Source organism: Triticum aestivum, chromosome 7A (assembly GCF_018294505.1).
Source record: "Triticum aestivum cultivar Chinese Spring chromosome 7A, IWGSC CS RefSeq v2.1, whole genome shotgun sequence".
Classification (NCBI taxonomy): Eukaryota; Viridiplantae; Streptophyta; class Magnoliopsida; order Poales; family Poaceae; genus Triticum; species Triticum aestivum.
The window spans coordinates 649,987,208-650,009,426 of NC_057812.1; positions in this window are offsets into that span (position 1 = coordinate 649,987,208).

Consider the following 22,219-nt stretch of genomic DNA (forward strand, 5'->3'; position numbering starts at 1 on the left):
CTCCCTCCCCCTTAATCCACTATAGTGGTGGCCTCTCCCACCTGAATCCATCACGGCAGCGACCCCCTCCCCTGGATCCACCCCGGTGGTGGCCTACCTCCCCCTGAATCCACCATGGCGGCGGCCTCCTCCGCGGGCCGTCAACCTCGCGCGCACCGCTGCCCAAATCCTCGCTCTCTATTGTCCCGGCTACAGCGGCACCCTCCTTCCAATGGGCCCATCCACCTCCTCGGCCGTCGACGCGGATCTGACGCATGTGTCCTCCCAGGATCCAGCGTCATCTGAGGTGCGCGTGAGGGCAGGTCGCGGCAGCGCCCTGGGAAGGTCGCAGGCAATCCCTTGGGCAGGTCATGCGCCACACCAGGTCGAGTGCCTGACACTGGCGGTGAGGAAGCAGAGCAAGGGAGTCGGCAGCTACCTCGTCAGCACCCGGTGGCACAAGAACTTCTGGCTCCTCGCTTGACCTGCCCATCCACCATGTCCACCACGATGGTGTTTTGTAATGTTTGCTGCTAAGTTTGTCTGTCCAGTTCCTGTGTGATCCTCATATTTTACTCCTGTATATCTGTCCCATTCTGTGCTTTTGAACCTGTCGATCGATTATAAAAAATAAAAAAGAAGTCCGTGCGTGCATGCAGTGCGCATGCGGCCATGTCGTGTGTCGCTACGATGGATCATGCATACTGCTGCCCCATCGTGTTGTGAAGTGTAAAGTCTGAAAGAGTCCTAGGACTTTACCCTCCTACAGCCTTGTTGTCTTTTCAGTGTGTGTAATTTGTAGTACCAACTTTTTTTATCTTTACTGCCGCGAGACTGTAATCTGTACCTGTTGTACCATCATCGTGTTGTGTTGCACAAAAAGACTGATGCTGTTGTTGAGTGCTTCTTGCTTGCTCTAGTATATTTGAGGGTTTTTTCACTGCAATGGTTTGCACTTTGCACCTATGTCCCAATGGCTTGCACCAAACAAAGTCACCACGGTGGCAGATGAAAATTGGAAATCTAAAAGGAATGAGCACATCCAAAAATATACTTGAGCACCTATCTGAGTTCAAATTTGAATAATTGGGCGGTTTGATGTTTTTCACATAACTAAGACTTGAACCATTACTAATGAATAACACCAAGAAAATCCAAATTGAAAAAACCAAGAAGTTCAATTTTAAAAAATAGAATAGTACAATGTACATGAAAAACCAAGAAGATATATTTAAAAGAACAGAGCCGTTCAATATTTATTGCAAAAAACTCAAATTTTTCCCGTTACTAATGAATAAACCAAGAAGTTCGGTTTGAAATAAAGAAGAAGTTTGACATTTACTAAAAAAACTCCAATTTTTCACATTTCTAGAAAAATACACAAAAAAGGTTCAAAAAATTGAAAAAACTCAGATATTCTCACGTAACCGAGAGAAGTTCAGGTTGATAACTGCCAGAAGTTCACGTACTACACAGTGTGCATTTTGTATGGAAAAAAGAATAAAAAAGCAAAGGCTAAAAAGTTTTTTTGCTAGAAGTTCAAGTGCTCAGCCCGAGAAAGTTCAAAAAAATTTGTGAGAGGTTGAATAAAAATATGTGACAGAAGTTCAAGGTGAAAACAACGAGAAGTTCAACTACTGCAAGGGATGCATTTCAAATGAGAATAAAAGTATAGAAAATTAAAAGCTTAAAAGGTCATTTGAAAGAAGTTCAAGTGCTTTGTTCGTGGAAGTTAAAAAATTCTTACGAGAGAGGTTCATCTTGTATTTCCATGTTCGATTTTTGTTGTATAAAAATCGAATACAATTATTTAATCAAAATATAAAAAGGTGCAGTTCAAATTGAAATAACATAGAAGTTCGGAGTTTATTAAAACCTAGGATTTACCCGTTCAAAAAATAAAAAACACAATGACATTTTTTGCACTTTTAAAAACAACCTCATACACGAAAAAATGGTTGCTAGAAGTTCAAGTTCTCGACGAGGAAAATCTCAAAAAATTCTTGTGAGAGAGGTTCACCGTGTATTTAGATGTCCAAAATACATAAAAATATGTTGTTTTTTGTGTTTTAAAATAACTCTCTCAAAGCAGAGAGAAGTTCAACGTGATAACAACCGACACGTACTACATGGTGTGTGTTTCATATAAGAAAAAATACAATAAAGTGAAACAGAGTGAAGTTCAAACAGACATGCCCTAGAAGTTCAACTACTTAATGAAGTGCAAAAAATAGCACGTCAAAAACAAAGTGAAGTTCAAACAGACATGCCCAGAAGTTCTACTACTTCACTCAGTGCATTTCCGTTCGCGATGAACGCAGAAATCATGATCTCGCCATTTTCTAATTTACCTTAAAACTGAAGGAATAGTATTTGTGTAAATTCAAGTCCTCGGTCGGAGAAAGTTAAAAAAATATTGTGAGAGAGGTTTGTACAAAAAGAATATCATTTGTGTAACACTGATGAAATGGATGAGAAAATTACAAACAAAAATACATCACAGAAGTTCAACGTGAAAACAACAGGAAGTTCACCTACTACACTGAATGAATTTCAGATGAAAAACTTTCAAAATCGTCGCGAGTATGAAAAAATGATCAACACGGGAAAGTTGCATGTTTACAGCAGCTTTCCATCGGTATATCACCCGCTCAATTCCCGTGAGTGGGATGGAGAGCTACGAGCAGTGGATGAAGATCTACGAGCAAAAAAATCACGTGAAAAACAGAGTGAAGTTTAGGTACACGCGCCGAGAAGTTCCGGTTCTTCACGCGGTGCATTTTCGAAGAATCTGTTTCGCGATATAGGCACAACGCATGATCCCGCTGTTTTCTAAATTACTTGAAAATGGCTAGGAATCAGAGAAAACCATCAACATTAAAAAGTTTCGCATTTTCCGTAGCTTTTCAGCGGTATATTATTTGCCCCATTCTGATAAAGTTTGCAGAAATTACGGCGAAAATACGTTTTTATCCATTTTAAAAACTGACATAAAACTGTAATGACTTAGGAGAAACAATATATACAAAAAAGTTTCGCGTTTCTTCAAGATTTCCAATGCCATATCATTTGCTGCATTTGGACATACGGTTAAAAATTAGCTCAAAAATACAAACTCGGTGGAACTTGTACCGTTTTCTAAATTACTTTTAAACCGTTCAAAATTAGAAAAAGCTTTTAACATGAAAAAGTAGCGCATTTTCATAAGCTTTCCAACGCCATATTATTTGCCTCAATTGGATTAGCCGTTTAGAAATGGCATCGAAAATACGAACTCGGGTGTTCCGTTTGTGAAATTCTATGATTTTTCGAATTACTCTTTAACCGTAGGGAATTAGAGAAAACTTTCAACATGCGGAAGGCGCGGTTCTGCAGCAGCTTTCCAACACCATATTATTTGCCTCATTCTGATAAACGGTTTAAAAATGCGATCGAAAATACGATTCACGTTTTTTGTACGAAGAAAAAATTGTTTTCAAAACTGCTCTTAAACCGCTTACATTTTGCCAAAAACTTAACTTGGGTCATGATACTGGTGTCCATAGCTTTCCAACGGTATATAGCAAGCCCTATTTGGACACCTTTTAGCTGAAGTTCAACCTAGTACACGGGGAAGGTCAGGCGCGTTACTCGGCAAGTTCATGTTGTGATCAGAATATTATTCTGATCCCGTGATCAGAATAGTGTTTATGTATATAGGGATGGACTATTCTATTACTAGTAACAGAATATTATTCTGTTACCCTCGTTCCCTATAAGGGTGCGACGCGCAGATGACAGTACTGGACTATTATGTTACTAGTAACAGAATATTATTCTGTTACCCTCGGTCCCTATAAGGGTGTGACGCGTAGATGACAGTAGAAACTCCCCGACCCGTCCGCAACCTAACCCGCCTCCTACCGCCGGAGGCAGCCGTCGCGGGCGAGCGAGCGACGGCGGCAGATGGAGCGAGGGAGCCCGCGGCGCCGTGACGGGTCGCTCCTCCGACCCACGTGTTGCCATTGGCCGGCCGGCCGCACGCCTCCCCGCCGACGGGCTCGCCGGCACCTCCCCGCGCGCCTTCCCTTCGACGGGCGCTGGCCCCTCCTCGCGCACCTACCCGTCGACGGGTGCCGGATCCTCCCCGCGTGCCTCCCCTCCGACGAGCTCGTCGGCCCGCCCCCGCCTCCAGCGGCTGCCGCGCGCCGTCCCGGCCTTCCTCTACCGCCGCCCACCGCCATCCCCGCCCCGCGCCGCCCCCTCGAGCCCCTCCGCCGTGCACCGCCACTCCGAGCTTCGCCGCCCTACGCCTGTCACCCCCCGCCTTGCGCAGCATCCTACCGACCGGACCGGCCGCCGGTCGAATCCAGCCTCGCCCTCGAGCTTCGTCTTCTTCCTCGCCGAGACACGCAAGAGCCACCCCAGTTCGGGCATAGTAAGTACCTCAGTACGAGTTAAAAACGATGTTCCATTCAGAATAAAAGAAATGGCAGAAATTCAAATTGTAAAAGTTCAAGCAAAAAAAGAAACCCCATAAAAATCCTGGTTAGTAAGTACCTCAGTACAAGTCGTAAAATGAGAGAAGTTTAGAACATCATTGTCAAAAAAATGTTGAGTTAAAAAAAAGAAACAAAACAAAACATTTTATTTTCGAATAAAAAATCATTCAGTTCGATGATACAAACCATGCAAGTACAGGGGCGACGATTCAGTAAACCATTGAAAATTTACGAGCAAAAATATTACCCAAAAACAGAGCAAAGTCTAGTTAGTGAAAACATGCTTAGTAAAAACCCATGCAAACATCAGTACAAGTACTCTTTTTCGGAATAATTCAAAATTACTCTACAAAAAATAGCTCAGTACAAACACATACATATATCAGTACGAGTACTCTGTTTTCAGACGGGAAAACAGCAGGATCCGTCTTGTTGTATCCAAAATTACTCTTAAACAATTGCAAATTTGAGAAAATGTTTAACATGACTAAGTTTCGCATTTTCGGTAGCTTTTCAATGGTATATTATTTGCACCATTTCAATAAACTTTTTAACAAAATCACGTTCAAAACCAACTTTAATCGTATTTGAATTTGTATTTAAACCATAAGGAATTAGAAAAAACTTTCTATACGCAAAAGTTGTGCATTTTCCATTGCTTTCCAACGCCATATCGTTTCCGTCAATCCGACAAAACTTTTGCAAAAAATAGTGAAAATACTTTTCACCCAGAATTTCACCATTTTTCAAATTACTTTTAAATCATATAGAATTTGAAAAAAAAAGTAGATATATGGAAGATGCAGATTTTTACATGCTTTCCAACGCCATCTCATTTGCTCAATTCCGACAAACTGTTTGAAAATTAAGTCCAAAATACGATTCACGTTTTCGGTTTTGAGAAAAAACGGCTTTTTCAAAACTGCTCTTAAACCATAAATTTTTTTGGCAAAAACAAATTATAAAATTGTAATGTAGATGTCAAGAGCTTTCCAACGATATATTAAACGCCCCGTTTCGACAAAAAAATCCAAAAAATTGAACTAAAGAAGATGCTTTTTAACAAAAACAGAAAGTATCAGTTCAAGCGCTCGAATTTCATCAGTTCAGCCGCTTGAATTCATCAATTAATGTAGGGTAACAGAATAATATTCTGTTACGCGTAACAGAATAGCCCAGATGTATATATATATATATATTCTATTTATATATATGCATAACGTGTACAATATGTAGTATCGTAAAATACCAGCAAACGAAAAAGAATTAAATGGAAAACACAAAATTAAATGAAAAAGAAATCATAAACCCAAAACCCCCCAACCTTTTAATACCGGTTGGTGTCACCAACCGATACTAAAGGGCTCCCTGCCCCCGGAGCTGGCTCGTGCCACGTGGTTGCCTTTTAGCACCGGTTCGTGCTGAACCGGTACTAAAGGGGGGCCTTTAGTGCCCACACTTTAGTGCCGGTTACTGAACCGGCACTAAAGGGCCTTATGAACCGGTGCTATTGCCCGGTTCTGCACTAGTGTCCCCTTGTGTTCAGCGTTAAGCTTGCCTGCCTGCTTGAAGACCCAATAGTTACGGTTGGTATGACTAGCTGGCCTATCAGGGAGACCGTGAATCTGACAAGGTCGGACCAATATCCTGTCAAGGGTGGATGGTCCATCCTGGTTTGCCTTTAGTGGCTTCTTCCGTTGACCGGGCTTCAGATTGTGAAATGTGGCGTTCACCGTTGTGTCGCGTATGTTGTTATGTTCGGTTCGTCGTGGCTTGCCGTTGCCATCTCGGATTTTGGAAGTGCCCGGGCCGCTGGCGTCGTTGCTTTTATGAGCAAGCCAGTTGTCTTCTCCCATGCAGAAGCAGTTCATTAGAGCGGTGAGGGCTGTCATGTATTTGGGTCCTTCCTGGCCGAGGTGACGCGCGAGCCATTCATCCCGGACACTATGTTTGAAGGCCGCGAGGGCTTCTGCGTCCGGACAGTCGATAATTTGGTTCTTTTTGACTAAGAACCTGGTCCAGAGCTCCCTAGCTGACTCGCCGAGCTCCTGGACAATGTGACTTAAGTCATCGACGCATAATGGCCGGACATATGTTCCCTGGAAGTTGTCTCGAAAGGTGACTTCCAAATCTTCCCAGTTGCCAATAGAATTTTCTGGCAAACTGTTTAGCCAGTACCGAGCCGGCCCTTTAAGCTTGAGAGGTAGGTATTTAATGGCGTGGAGGTCGTCTCCGTGGGCCATGTGGATATGGAGGAGATAATCCTCGATCTATATCGCGGGGTCTGTTGTCCCATCGTATGATTCGATGTTAATGGGTATAAACCCGTCTGGAAATTTGTGTTCCATTACTTCGTCCCTGAAGCAGAGGGGGTGTACGGCTCCTGTATGTTGGGCCACACTATGAAGTACCTCCGGTGGGCTCCGTTTACGGTGCTCGGACCGGGCGTGGTCAGCTCTGTAGTGTCCGGATAGGCGACCATCATCGTCGGTCGGGGTATATCTCCGTGATCTGTACATCGATCTTGTGTGCCCTGCTCTACCCTCCGTGCCGGATGGGTTGGTATGGTGCTCTGCTTGGGCTGCTTCTTTGTCTGGACCGATCTGTGATCGCCCCACCGCATTATTCAATGGTGGTATGGGTTCCATCGCCCTGCCATCGTATTGAGGGAGCCACCTACTCTTGGGGTGGCTTTTGTCTGGGCTGCTAAGGTGAGGGAGTCCTGGATTAGGGGGTGTCTGGGTAGCCGGACTATACCTTCAGCCGGACTCCAGGACTATGAAGATACAAGATTGAAGACTCCGTCCCGTGTCCGGATGGGACTTTCCTTGGCGTGGAAGGCAAGCTTGGCGATGCGGATATTCAAGATCTCCTACTATTGTAACCGACTTTGTGCAACCCTAACCCTCTCCGGTGTCTATATAAACCAGAGGGTTTTAGTCCGTAGGACAACTTCATAATACAACAATCATACCATAGGCTAGCTTCTAGGGTTTAGCCTCCTTGATCTCGTGGTAGATCTACTCTTGTACTACCCATATCATCAATATTAATCAAGCAGGATGTAGGGTTTTACCTCCATCAAGAGGGCCCGAACCTGGGTAAAACATTGTGTCCCTTGTCTCCTGTTACCATCCGGCCTAGACGCACAGTTCGGGACCCCCTACCCGAGATCCGCCGGTTTTGACACCGACATTGGTGCTTTCATTGAGAGTTCCTCTGTGTCGTCGCAATCAGGAATGATGCCTCTTCCCGTCTTTAAAGACGGCGCCGTTACTAAGGGAGCCTTGGTTGTCGGCCAAACTCTCTGGCTATGCGGTTTTCTCATGACCGCCTGTTCGGCCGTTGCGCCGACGGTGACCTCTCGTGTCATCAAAAGCAATCTTCACGTCAGCTCGGAACTCGTCGAGCAGTTAGATCCAATGGAGCTCTCTTCCGTAAATGAGCTCTCGGATCGCATCGCCACCTTGGGGGTCACTGCGGATTATGACCAGGTTGGGCTTAAACCCGATCTAAGAGAAATTAAGTCTCCCCAAGTCACCCATCACATTGCCGTAGTAGAGGCACAGTGCGGTGACTCTTCATCTATCTTAAGGACTAGCTACATCCGGATTCCATATCCCTCCAAGCCGGATACCCACGGAGGGGAGGATGTAACTCAAGACCTGAACTTAGAATCAGGCAACGGGCTAGATTCACTGGACAACATCCAAGAATCCAAACCTCAGAGTTCGGAAACTCCTTGGCCTTTGAGTCTTAGATTGGGTGAAGTTCCGGATTTAATTCCACCCACCCGCCCGAACATAAGCGATCTATCCCAAATCAGGCAAAAGCCCGAAGAAACAGTACATCATTACTGGGCAAGGTTCCTCCTGGTTATGAACAGGATAAAGGACTGCCACGAGGAAAACGCAATCTCAATCTTCTGCAATAATTGCACGGACAAGGGAATCCTCAAAGCCACAGGTCGTCGTGATCTTACACGCTACGCTGACTTGGCGTCCATAGTACAAATGTACTGTGCGATGGAAAGCGCTCGGAAAACCGAAACTAAATTTTGGGACAATCCGGCCCTGAATAGAAACCTCGTCCGAAATAAAAGGGTGCATCATCATCCGACACCCGGGTTAAAAACCAAAAAACCAAAACCCTCTACAGGGCATGGAACCGTACTGGAGGGATGGCTTAATGGACCCTGTAAAATTCATAGTACAGAGGACGCCACACTAACTCATAGCCTTAGAGCATGTTGGATACTCCAGTAGGTGGCCAAAAGGGGCGAAGATCTCCTAATTCCGGAGGCCGCAGAAAGCCACCTCAGGGACTCCAGTACAGTCTTAACAGTCTTCGAGACTTTCGCATCAAATAAAATGCGAAAAAGAACACTCCGCAGCTTCGCCGAAGTCTAACAAGTAGCAACAATAAACCCATGGAGTGACACGGCTATTACCTTTAATGCCAGTGACGAACCTAAATTCCGAACAGCTCGAGCACCAGCTGCATTGGTACTCAGTCCTATAGTGGATGGCTTTCGCCTCACCAAGGTACTCATGGATGGAGGCAGCGGATTGAACCTCATTTATGAGGAAACCCTTCAAAAAATGGAAATAGACAGGAACCGCATTGAGCGAAGCAGCACAACCTTCAGAGGAATAATCCCCAGTCGGGAAGCACGCTGTACAGGAAAAATGACACTAGATGTGGTGTTCAGCACGTCGGATAATTATAGGTCCGAAGAGGTCACATTCCAAGTGGCCCCGTTCAGCAGCGGATACCATGCTCTACTGGGGCGGGAAGCGTTTACAATCTTCCAAGGAATACCTCATTACGGGTACATGAAGCTCAAGATGCCCGAGCCGAACGGAATCATCACTCTCACTAGTGATCCGAACATAGCACTCCGCGCCGAAAACAAGACAGCCGCACTGGCCCTTGAGGCACTATCCGAAGCCCTAGCGGCTGAGGAACTGACTACACTGTGCTCCACGGTAAACAGGGACGATGTGATACTCGACAAAAGATCCAAGTCCACCTCCTTTAAACCAGCGGATGAAATAGTCAAATTCCAGGTCCATCCAACGGACCCCAATAAAACAGCTTCCATCAGGGCACAACTAAACCCCGATGTAGACGCCGCACTGCAAGAATTCCTACGGGAGAACTGGGACATTTTTGCATGGCACCCTTCGGACATGCCAGGAATCCCAAGCAGGCTGGCCGAACATAGCTTAAATATCGTAAAAGGATTCAAACCTGTCAAACAAGCCCTTCAGCGTTTTTCTGAACCCAAGAGACAGGCAATGGGAGAGGAGCTAGCCAAACTATTGGAGGCCGGATTCATCAGAGATATAAAACATCCGGACTGGCTAGCAAACTTGGTGATGGTACCAAAGAAGGACAAATCCTGGCGCATGTGCGTTGACTTCAAAGACCTCAACAAGGCCTGCCCAAAGGATCCCTTCCCCCTCCCCCGCATCGATCAAATTATCAACGCCACTGCAGGACACGATTCATTGTGCTTCCTCGACGCATACTCTGGTTACCATCAAATCAAGGTGGCCAAGTCAGACCAAGCCACAACGGCATTCATCACCCCATACGGCCCATTCTGCTTCAACACAATGCCTTTCGGGCTCAAAAACGCCAGCGCAACATATCAGCGCATGATTCAGACATGTCTGGCAAACTAGATCGGCAAAACAGTAGAGGCATACGTGGATGATGTGGTCGTAAAAACAAGACATGTCGAATCTCTAGTAGACGACTTGAGGCTTACATTTGACAACCTCCGAGCATATGACATCAAGCTAAATCCGGAAAAATGCGTTTTCGGCATTCCAGCCGGAAAGCTCTTGGGCTTCATTGTATCCGGTAGGGGAATCGAAGCAAATCCAGCCAAGATCCGAGCTTTCTCACAATTGGATATCCCAAAGGACCTCAAACAAATACAAAAATTAACCGGATGCGTGGCGGCTCTAAGCCGCTTTATCTCCCGGTTGGGAGAAAAGGCGCTACCCCTCTATCGCCTTCTTCGGTGCACCGAACACTTCGAGTGGACGGACGCCGCCACGGCCGGACTCGAGGAAATAAAAGCCATATTGGCAACAAACCCCGTCCTGGCTGCGCCAAACATCGGCGAACCAATGCTATTGTAGATTGCAACAACCCATCAAGTTGTCAGCGCAGTACTCGTCGTCGAGCGGGAAACGGACGGACACAAATTCCCCCTTCAAAAGCCGGTTTACTATGTGTCCACAATCCTCACCCCATGCAAATCACGGTACCCATATTATCAAAAGATTGCATATGCGGTATTCATGGCATCCCGGAAGCTACGACACTACTTTCAAGAGTGTTCAATCATAGTAGCATCGGAAGTACCACTCAATAATATTATAAACAACCGTGACGCAATGGGCCGGATTGCAAAATGGTCCATCGAGCTCCTCCCGTTCGACATAACTTATAGGCCACGGCGAGCTATCAAATCGCAAGTTTTGGCCGACTTCGTCGCAGAATGGACGGAGGCCGAACTCCCTAAAGAGTACGGCACGTATTCAAACTGGATAATGCACTTCGACGGTTCCAAAATGTTGGCCGGACTAGGGGCCGGCGTCGTTTTGACGTCCCCCACAGGAGACACAGTTCAATATGTACTCCAGATTATGTACACGGACTCCAACAATGTAGCCGAATATGAGGCCCTTTTACATGGTCTCCGGATGGCAGTATCCATGGGCATTCAACGCCTAGAGGTGCACGGGGATTCGAACCTCGCGATATCCCAAATAAATGGAGACTTCGATGCCAAGGATCCAAAAATGGCAGCTTACCGCAACGCCGTCCTCAAAATGTCAGCTCGGTTTGAAGGGCTCGAATTTCACCATATAGCCCGAGAAAACAATCCGGCAGCAGACGTCCTGGCACGCATCGGTGCAAAACGCGATGCGGTCCCCCCCAACATCTTCCTGGAAAGGCTGTTCAAGCCATCCGTAGTATGGGAAGGGGAACATGGCAATATCAGTACGGACCCAACCGCACTGTCCGACGCCGAACAATCTGACATAATCGGAGGCTCTGCCAATGAAATAACAACCTCAGCCCACGTACTAATGGCCGTTATCGCCTCGTGGACAGAACCATTCCTAGCCTACCTTACTAGGCAGGAACTCCCAGAGGACCAAAATGAGGCACGATGTATAGTGCGGCGATCTAAAGCCTATAAAGTCCATGAGGGAGAACTTTACAAGAAAAGCACTACCGGAGTCCTTCAAAGGTGCATCTCCGAAGAGGAAGGGAGGAACCTGCTGGCTGAAATTCATGCCGGACTCGGTGGCCATCACGCCGCAGCCCGGTCCCTCGTAAGCAAGGCTTTCCGTACAGGCTTTTATTGGCCGACAGCCCGGGCGGACGCTCAGGACTTGGTCCATAAATGCGTCGGTTGCCAGCTTTTTGCAAACCAAAGCCATATGCCACCCACCGCCCTCCAAACTATCCCCATCACTTGGCCTTTCGCGGTCTGGGGGCTTGACATGGTGGGACCCCTTAAAGGCGGAACCCACAAGAAAAAATACTTACTGGTCATGGTGGATAAGTTCACCAAATGGATAGAAGCCAAGCCTGTTAAGACGGCCGAATCCGGACCTGTGATAGACTTTATATCCGGGGTCGTACACCGTTATGGCATCCCCCACAGCATCATCACCGATAACGGCATGAACTTTACGGCCGATGAGGTAAAACTCTGGTGCAAAAACATGGGCATCAAGCTCGATTATGCTTCCGTCTATCACCCACAAACTAACGGTGAGGTCGAACGTGCAAATGGTCTCATCATGAGCGGCATCAAACCTAGATTAGTGCGGTCCCTCAAGGAATCTAACACGCACTGGGTAGAGGAGCTCGACTCCGTACTCTGGGTGTTGCGGACCACGCCGAACCGCACCACCGGATACACACCATTTTTATGGTGTACGGCGCAGAGGCAGTCTTGCCCTGCGACATAATTCATGACTCACCTCGAGTGCGCATGTACAAAGAAAGGGAGGCCGAGCTAGATCGGCAGGACAGTTTGGATGCCTTAGAGGAGGAGCGCGACATGGCAAAAGCCCGTTCCGCATTCTATCAACAGCAGGCTCGAAGATATCAAAGCAGAGAAGTGCGGGCCAAAAGCTACAACGTTGGCAAATTAGTTCTACGCCTGCCGGACAAGAAAAAGGACAAGCTGAAGCCCAAGTGGGAAGGTCCCTTCATAATCGACCAAGTCCTGACTGGTGGAGCATACCGCCTGCGAGATGCATCGGATAACCGACTCGAGCCGAACCCATGGAACGCAGCCCGTCTCCGAAGATTCTATGCCTAGCGCCGGAATCTGTGTTTGTCTCCTTCCTCTGTCCATTTTTTTACATTTTCTGTCTTACATTTTTCTCCTTCCCTCTTCTCTTTTATAGCCCTTAAAGGCTCCTCAAGTGAAGTGCTACTCGCGCTCATTAAACCTGGGGGCTTCTTTAACAGAAGCTTATTTATACGGGCTTCACGCCCACCACATGTGTCAAACTTCCGCATGTACCTTTTCTTCACCATTATATGCATCGATATGACTTAAGTTTTGGCCAAGCTGGGTTGCCTGGCTCCTGTGCTTACCCCTACATTCCCGATTGTTCGGCTAGGTGGTAAAGGGAGCACCTCTGCGATTGTTACTGCCGGATCAGCCGGATGTGTACCTCAGACTGGGTGAAGCCGAAAGCTAGCGTTCTTAAGGGAATATTCGATCGGTGAACTAAAAGATGACCTTTTTTTACTTATTTATGTATATGCCCCCAGATGATTTTCCTGCATTTGCAGTCCAGACATGCACTTTAGGGCATGCCTCCCAAAGAAAGGAACCCCTAATAGAACTATTCTCTCTGGAAGATGTTTCTTACTAACCATGTAATATAACATAACTAGTTGGGCACTTGTCTGATAAAGCACTAATGACCCCTACGCCTGGTCTCCATGCATACCCCGGTTCTTACATAACGGGTATTCGGACACACTCCGGACCGTCAGGTCCTAAGGTTGAAGCGAAAAGGTCGGCAACGACAAACGATCTACAATCAGGCTAGAAGGCATTACACATGTCAATTAAAAATTACATAGTCACTCTGACTGATTGTATTCCTCTTCAATACCATCTAACAGGCTGTCTAACTTACAGTCCTGCTGGGAATACTTTGCGGCCAATTCTACTTGGCCGTACACTAAGCTTACAGGGATCTCCTTCCCGTCAGGCCCCACAGGTCCGACCTCGGCCATGTGGTTTGGGTCAGACTTCGTGTACCGCATCTTCACCATGGCCCAGGCCTCCCTAGCGCCTTGTCGGTAGGCCGATATCTTCCACAACCGGAAGCGCCGCTGAGCTCCCTTAAGCTTCTCCGAAAGCTCTCCAAGGCCCTCGGGCATGGAGTGGGAAGGCCATAAGGCTTGGGCAACGCCTCGCATCACCTGCCGAACTCGCTCGTTCAGTTGCGAGAGCTCGGGAAGAAGGTCACCCATAGAATCGAGCATCTCCTCTGCAGGACGACCCGTTAGCATACCTACAGACATTACTCTGTTAGTCGACTTCCTCGCCGAACTCTTTTCTTTCAAAGATTCGCTTAAGCACGTACTAAATATGCCGCGTCGAAGCCGCTGATTCTCCTTAGTAGAGTCCGACAGCTGGCCACGAACATCTTTAAGTTCAACGTCCAGCTTGGTGTTGGCATCCTGAAGCTCATTCTTCTCCCGCCTCACCCTTGTCAACATACTCTCACCGGCATTTAGCCGGCGTAAAAGTTATTGCCTCTCCGGATCTAGTCCGGCGCCATCTGCAACATGATTTGGAAGATTCATACCCACGCCGCACTTCACAAGATATTAATCTTTCGAAGTGTATCTTACCAGAGGGGGTCTCTTTAGGCTCCCCGGCCGCGGCTAGTGCGGCCACCAGCTGGGCTTTGCACTCTTTCAGCTCCTGGGATAGTACGGTATTCTTCTCTGTAAGAACCTGCATAACAAATGATCCTTAAACCAGTTACTCTAACTGTTTCAAGTCTCGGGGGCTACTGGTATATACATATATATTTACCAAAATTTTCTTACCCGTATGTCTTTTACATATTGCTCTGAGGCTCTAGTTAAACCATTTTGAGTGGCACGGAGGTACGCATCTCCCGAATTGAAGGCATCTAATGCCTCTCGGGAGAAACAAGCGTCGCGAAGAACTGTCCGACGACGCCTGTGGTTCATGGCACTCTCCACCTCGGAATTGGTGGCAGACAGCCTGTCCGCATCCTCTGTCGGAGGAGCGTCCGGTGCGCGCCTCGTGTTCGCTCCCGCTTCCGGGCCAGGCGTTGGAGCCTGGCTGGTGGAGGCGCGGTTGGCAACCTCTCCGGATATAGTCCGGTGAGGTCTCTTTGTCCTGAAGATAGCACGAACGTGAATATGCCCTGAAGAAATAACACCAGGGAAAAAGAGGATGTGCTATACCTTTGCGCTGGCATCCCAGTCCGGACTACATTCCTTTTTATCCCACAGGGCCCTGCGGCCCCTCGTTGGCTAGCCGCCACAGGTTCGGCCTCCCGCCTTAGAAACCACCCCTGCAAAACACGGTCGTTGTCAGGAAAACTGAAATACGTGAGAATGGATTCCTTCTCAAAGGGATGAGACTCCGCTCTCTGTTATCTGGGAGGCCGGGATTAACCTTGGGTAATCAGCCGTAATGGCCACCAAGGTATTGTCCTTGCTTAACTGATGAAACACCCCGTCAATCAACTCCACCGATATATCTGGATCCTCTTCGGAGTCCGGATCGAGGGACCGTTCCGGATCCTCGGGTTGTGGGGGACGGCTGTTTATATCCTTTACTTCCTGACGCAGTTCCTGCATTGAAATCGTTGGACTACATATTTAATCATGGGAATATAAAGTGGATGGGCAGGCACAATTGTTCACTTACCCAACTCGGGGGGTTGTACATACTAAATCCGCCCTGCGGGTTGACGCGGAGGAATTCATCCTCTTCTCCCTTGTACAAAGAGGATAAGATCTTTACTAGAGCGGCAGCTGAGGCTGGCCCCTTACGACCGTAATGGGTGGCGTCATCCTCCCCGTTAAAATCCCACATGGGGTGGCCTCTATATTGAAGCAGCTGCACCCCCCGCATAATGCATGCGGCCATGACTCCAATCATGGTTAGTCCGGAATGAGCCAATAGTCTTATCCGGCCCATCAGGTGAAGGACGTCCCTGTCGCTTTCTCTCTGAGAGCTCCACGGACGCCAGGTCAGGCGTTTCTTTAAGGGAGCACTGTTGAATTCGGGGAGACCGACCCAGATAGGGTCCGGCAGCGGGACATCATCTATATAAAACCATTCCGAAGGCCAGTCCTCGGACGCCTTCTTTGGGGTTCCGGATAGATATCCGGTCCCGGCGATACGCCACACTTCGGCTCCGCCCACTTGATATATAGACCCCTCTTGAGAGCGGGGCACCAGACAGAATAATCTCTTCCACGGCGCAAAATGAGCCTCAACACCCAAGAATAGCTCGCAAAGAGCGACGAAGCCCGCGATATGCAATATAGAGGCGGGCATGAGATCATGCAGCTGGAGGCCGTAGAACTCTAGAAGCCCACGGAGAAATGGATGGATTGGAAATCCAAGTCCTCTTACTAGATAAGGGACGAGGGACACCCGCTCTCCTTTGGAGGGACTGGGGGTGCTCTCCGCTTGCTCTTGGCCATTATAGGTGGCGAGTCCAGCTCGGACCGGGACCATATAGGCCTGAGGGAGAAATCCCTTGGCCTGAAGCGACACTAGCTCGCTGTGCGGGATGGAGTACCTCTCCCAGTCTCCAGGTTTAGGACTGGAAGGCGAGAGGAGGAGCTGCGACGGCTGGCCATGTTGGAATGAACCTTTGCTGGAGGCGCTCTGATGATTACTCGCGGGGAGGAGAAGGTGTGGTTTGGATCTGAATCCCCATCCCATTAAATAGGTGGCTCGTTTATGCGGCTAGGGGTGTGAATGTAAAAACACCCTGACTTTTCACATTCGTTTGACACGTGGAAGACGGCCATTATTGGGCGTGGAAGCCAAGGTGCGCTCCATTATGAAAATCGGACATTATTCAGCAGGTACATGGAATTTGGAGAAGAACCCGCCTTGCAATTGTAAGTGCATCTAGTGCCACCCCTAGTTGGTTTTGGAGTATTGACGACAAACCTAGTTGAGGGACTAATGTGTTTGTGAGAATTGCAGTATAACACAGGTAGAAGTCCCTCATTGATTCGGTTTTCCTACCAGAGATGACCCCTAAAATTGTATGAAGACATTGATGTCAAAGGTGGTATATGAAGATATTCACATTGAAGACTATGACAAGAGAAGACATCGCATGAAACCTATGGAGCTTGAAGACTTAGATCTTTCGTAGTTATTTTTCTTCTTCTTTGTTGAGTCATAGGAACCACCGTACTGTTAAGTGGGGTCCAAGAGAACCAGTCAGAATGACTGAAGTGATGCTTAACCAAAACCTATGTCTTCGAGTGAAGACTATGAGAGCGAATCTTGTCCAGAGTCGGACAAGTCAGCTTTGCTTGTAGCCCAAGTAAAGTTTCTGAGTGAGTTTGAAATTTGACCATTGGAACACGTGTCAGTTCCTTAGTGACCTAGGGTCATTTCGGACAAATTAGGGTGGGTTGCCTAGTGGCTATAAATAGCCCACCCCCTACAACCAAAAACGGTTGGCTGCTCAGAGTTAGTGTACGGCTTTTGTCGTTTGAGAGCAACCCACCTCGAAGCCTCTGAGAGAGAATTCCTTGCGAGGATAAAGCCCTAACCACCCAGACCCAAAGAGATTTAGGCATCACTTAAGTCTTCTTGTCTGTGTGATCTGAAGACTTATTACACTTGAGGACTGTGAATCCTCCAGCCGGTTAGGCGTCGCGTTCTGAACATCCAAGAAACATTGTGGATCGCCGGTGAACGAAGTCTGTGAAGGTTTGGGAGTCTACCTTGAAGACTTACCAGAGTGATTGGGCGAGGTCTGTGTGACCTTAGCTCAAGGGGAATACGGTGAGGACTGGCTGTCCTGAGCTGCGTGTTCAGGACTGGGTGTTCGGGACTGTGTGTCCTCAGGTTTAAATACCTAGCCGCCCTAACCAGACGTACAGTTGTCACAGCAACTGGAACTGGTCCAACAAATCATTGTCTTCAACGTGTCACTGGTTTCATCCTTTCCTTCCGTTTACTTACTGTTGGTCCTTGTGAAGTCATTGTATGATTGCACTATCTTTTATCTTCACTGAGTGACTGTGTGTTCTGTTTGGCTTCATAATATCTTCCTACCTGATCCTTACTACATTGCTGCTATTAGTCATTGTGCTTTCACTCCATTGAATACTTGACTATGGTTTGCCTAGTGTAGTCTACCTTCCGCTGCATGGTAATAGGTTTATTTCTATCGTTTGTCTTCGAAACTTCCAAGTTTTGAAGACTTTCATAAAAATCGCCTATTCACCCCCCCCCCTCTAGTCGATATAACGCACTTTCAATTGGTATCAGAGCAAGGTACTCCCTTGTTCTGTGTGATTCGGTTTAACCACCTGGAGTTTTAGCTATGTCGACTACAGGGATAATTAAAGTCTCCGCTGCGTGCCCCGTCTTCGGTGGAACTGAATATCCCTGCTGGAAGAATAAGATGCGCATGCATCTTGAAGCCATTGACGTCAACCTATGGTATGTCGTCAAGAACGGCATTCCCAAGGCTGGAGAAGGTGTCACTGCTGCTGACGTCAAGAACTTCGTTCAACTGGAAACTACTGCCAAGAATATCATCTGTGGTCATCTGACCAAAGGACAGTATGGCCGCGTGAGTGCTTTGGAAACATCTAAGCTAGTCTGGGACTGGCTCTCCAAGGTCAACAAAGGCGTCTCAACCCAGAGAGATCAGAGAATCAGTGTCATTCGCAACCTCTTCAACCGCTTCAAGAGAAATGACAATGAGAATGTCCAGCTCACATTTGATCGACTCACTGACATCACGAATGAGCTTCAAGCCCTTGGCACTACTGAGATCACCAAGCATGAAGTCATCAAGACACTACTAAGATCACTTGACAGTTCGTTTGACACCCTAGCCCTGATGATTCAAGAACGTCCTGATTTCAAGACACTCGATCTGTCTGGCATACTTGAGAGACTCAACACACATGAGTTTCAGGTTTATGAGAAAAGAGATATCTACGGTCCTAACTATGGGCGAACTCGTGCCTTGAAGGCAAAAGCTGTCTCCTCATCTGAAGAAGAATCTGACAGTAGTTCTGATGATCCTGAAGACATTGGAAGGGAACTTGCTATGCTTGTGAAGAAGTTCCAAAAATTCACCAAGAAGAAAGGTTTCAGAAAGTCTTCACGATCAAGCTCAAGGAATGATGAAGCTTCTGCTCATGACTACAGGAAGAAAACATGTCACAAGGGCAACAAACCTGGCCACTTCATCTCTGAGTGTCCTCAGTGGGACAATGAGAACAAAAAGAAGAAGAAGAGCAAGGAATATGACTCTGACGACAAGAAGAAGAAGAAATACTCAAAGTCTTCTTCCAAGTCTTCTTCAAAGTCTTCATCACACAAGAAGAGCTCATCTGGCAAGGCACGTGCGTTTGTTGGCAAGGAAATGGATTCAGAGGAGGAGTCCGCTTCTGAGGAGGTGCAGGTGGAGTCTGAGGAGGAGTCCGATTCTGGCGTCGCAAGTCTGGCTACAGCATAGTTGCCAAGTCCATATTCAACACTGAAGACAATGACCTTATCACCGACACCGATGCAAATGACAAGGACTACTCCGCTCCTACCTACTGCTTCATGGCATGCGGTGCCAAGGTAAACACACGCACTACTCACTATCAAACATCCAGTGACGATGACTCTGATTGTGGTTCAAAACCCAGCTACAAAACACTTGCTAAAATTGCAACTGAACAACAGAAAGCCATGGCACATATTCAAAAACTGTTAGACAAAAGCGATGATCTGTTAGGCGCTGAAATGACTCGATCTGAGTCCTTAATTGAAGACATAAAAAATCTTCATGTTAAGTATGAGGAACTTGAAAGTCGTCATGAAACGCTCTCAACAACTCATCAAAAGCTTTCCTATGATTATCTTCAAAGGAAGCAAGATCTTGAGAAATTGAGAGCGGCTCATGAAGATCTTCAAAAGGAAAACGAGTCACTTCGTGCCGAACAGATCAGCTCCGCTTAGGAAGGATTTGAACCACCATGTCTTAAGTGCATTGAGCGTGATAATGCTACTACTGTTGCTGAATGTTCTACTGCTGCTACTGTTGCAATATCTTCAACTGTTGATGTGGGAACTAACCCCTCTGCTGACGATTCCACTGCTATTGCTGATGAGAATGCTAGGTTGAAGACATTGCTTGAAACAGGGATGTACAAAAGTCTTAAAGGGCATCAGACACTATGTGATGTCCTCAAAAAGTAGATCTTGAACCGAAACCCGAGGAAAGAGGGTGTTGGGTTCGTAAGGAAAATGAATGCTGATGGCTCTTACTGGAAACCTGAGCAGTACCCCAAAACCACATGGGTTGCTGCAAAGGAATCTTCAGCAGATCTATCCAATCTATCTGGCTTCTCTTGTGCAAACCCCATTGTCATTTATGAATCCTTTGATGCAAACTATAAACTGTTTAAGAATCAGAATGGTGAAGTGTTTGCCAGGTACATTGGTACTAACTGCAGGAATGGACCGCCTATGAAGAAGATCTGGGTTCCAAAAAAGTGTCTGGAGAATCTTCCTGTGAATGTCATCATGACACCACACGTGAAGAAGACAAACCTCAGACCACAGGCTTCATACAGTCCAAAGGCTTCATACAGACAGAGGACTCACCTGAGTCGCACTAACGCAAATGTTTTGCAGGGAAACCATACTCAGGCCTATGAATATGAGCGTGGTTCGTCAAACCGCCATGTTCATAAGACCAAGAACTATTCTGCTTATTCTTATGAGTACTATTGTCCGCCTGCAAGACTTTTTGCTAGGGCTCCAAAGCCAAAGTTCTCAGACGCTGCACTTAGACTTATTGCTTCTAAGCCACCCTTGAAGATGTGGGTGGCTAAGAAAGCTTAACTCTCTTTTGCAGGGAAAGGTCTCCAGCAGAAAACCAAAATCGTCTAACGCTATTGCTGGGGACCTTAAACATCTTGTAGGGCGCAAGATCAAATGGCCGAATGGCCTTACTATGTACTTCGTTCCTAAATCGCTTGCTACTCTCCCTATCAGTCCTAATCTGGATCTAAGCTTTCATAACCCACTGGTTCGTCAAATGTTTTTGCTTCACAATTCTCTTCATGAAGCCTATCCCCCTAACTGCACTGTAGGGTACGACACTAGCGTCTTCAGAATGGATTATTGATAGTGGGTGTACCAACCACATGGCTGCCAAAAGAAGCCTTCTTATGGACTCAACCTTACGTCCATCCGACAAGAGTCACATCACATTTGCTGACACTGGTAAAAGTAAGGTATTGGGTCTAGGTAGAGTTGCAATCTCAAAGGATCAACACATGGATAAAGTTATGCTTGTTGAATCCCTTGGCTTCAACTTAATGTCTGTCTCAATGCTTTGCGATTTGAACATGATCGTAATATTTGGAAAATATCGCTGCCTTGTACTAATGGAATCTAACAAGTCTCTAGTGTTTGAAGGGTATCGGAAAGATGATTTGTACGTGGTAGATTTTTCGTCAGGACCACAGCTTGCCGTATGTCTTCTAGCAAAGGCTTCAGAATGCTGGCTCTGGCATCGGAGGCTAGGGCATGCTGGCATGAGGAACCTCCACACCCTTGCAAAGAAGAAGCATGTCATAGGCATCGAGGGCATAAAGTTCAAGAAAGATCACTTATGCGGTGCATGTGAAGCAGGGAAGATGACGAGGGCTAAACATCCCTCGAAGACAATCATGACAACCACTCGACCCTTCGAACTGCTCCACATGGATCTTTTCGGTCCCACTCATTACTCAACTCTTACTACTACTGCTTGCCTCTATGGCTTTGTTATTGTTGATGATTATTCTAGATATACTTGGGTGCACATAATCCTCTACAAGACTGAAGTGCGGGATGTCTTCAAACGCTTCGCCAATCGAGCAATGAACAACTATGGCGCCAAGATAAAGCACATCAGAAGTGACAATGGCACTGAATTCAAGAACACTGGCCTTGATACATATCTTGATACCTTGGGCATCACACATGAATTCTCAGTCCCGTACACACCACAGCAGAATGGCGTCGTCGAACGCAAGAACAGAACACTCATTGAGATGGCCCAGACGATGCTTGATGAATACAAGACTCCAACAAAATTCTGGCCTGAAGCCATTGATACTGCATGCCATACAATCAATCGTGTTTATCTTCACAAGCTTCTGAGCAAGACATCCTATGAGCTCCTTACTGGCAAGAAGCCAAATGTCAGTTACTTCAGAGTATTTGGCGCCAGGTGCTGGATCAAGGATCCACATCACACTTCAAATTTTGCACCAAAAGCACATGAGGGTTTTATGCTTGGATATGGAAAGGATTCGCACTCCTACAGAGTCTTCAATTTCTTTCATTATAAAGTGGTTGAAACAGTGGATGTGCGGTTTGATGAGACTAACGGTTCACAAAGAGAGCACCTCCCAAATATGCTAGATGAAGTTCCATCCAGAGAATC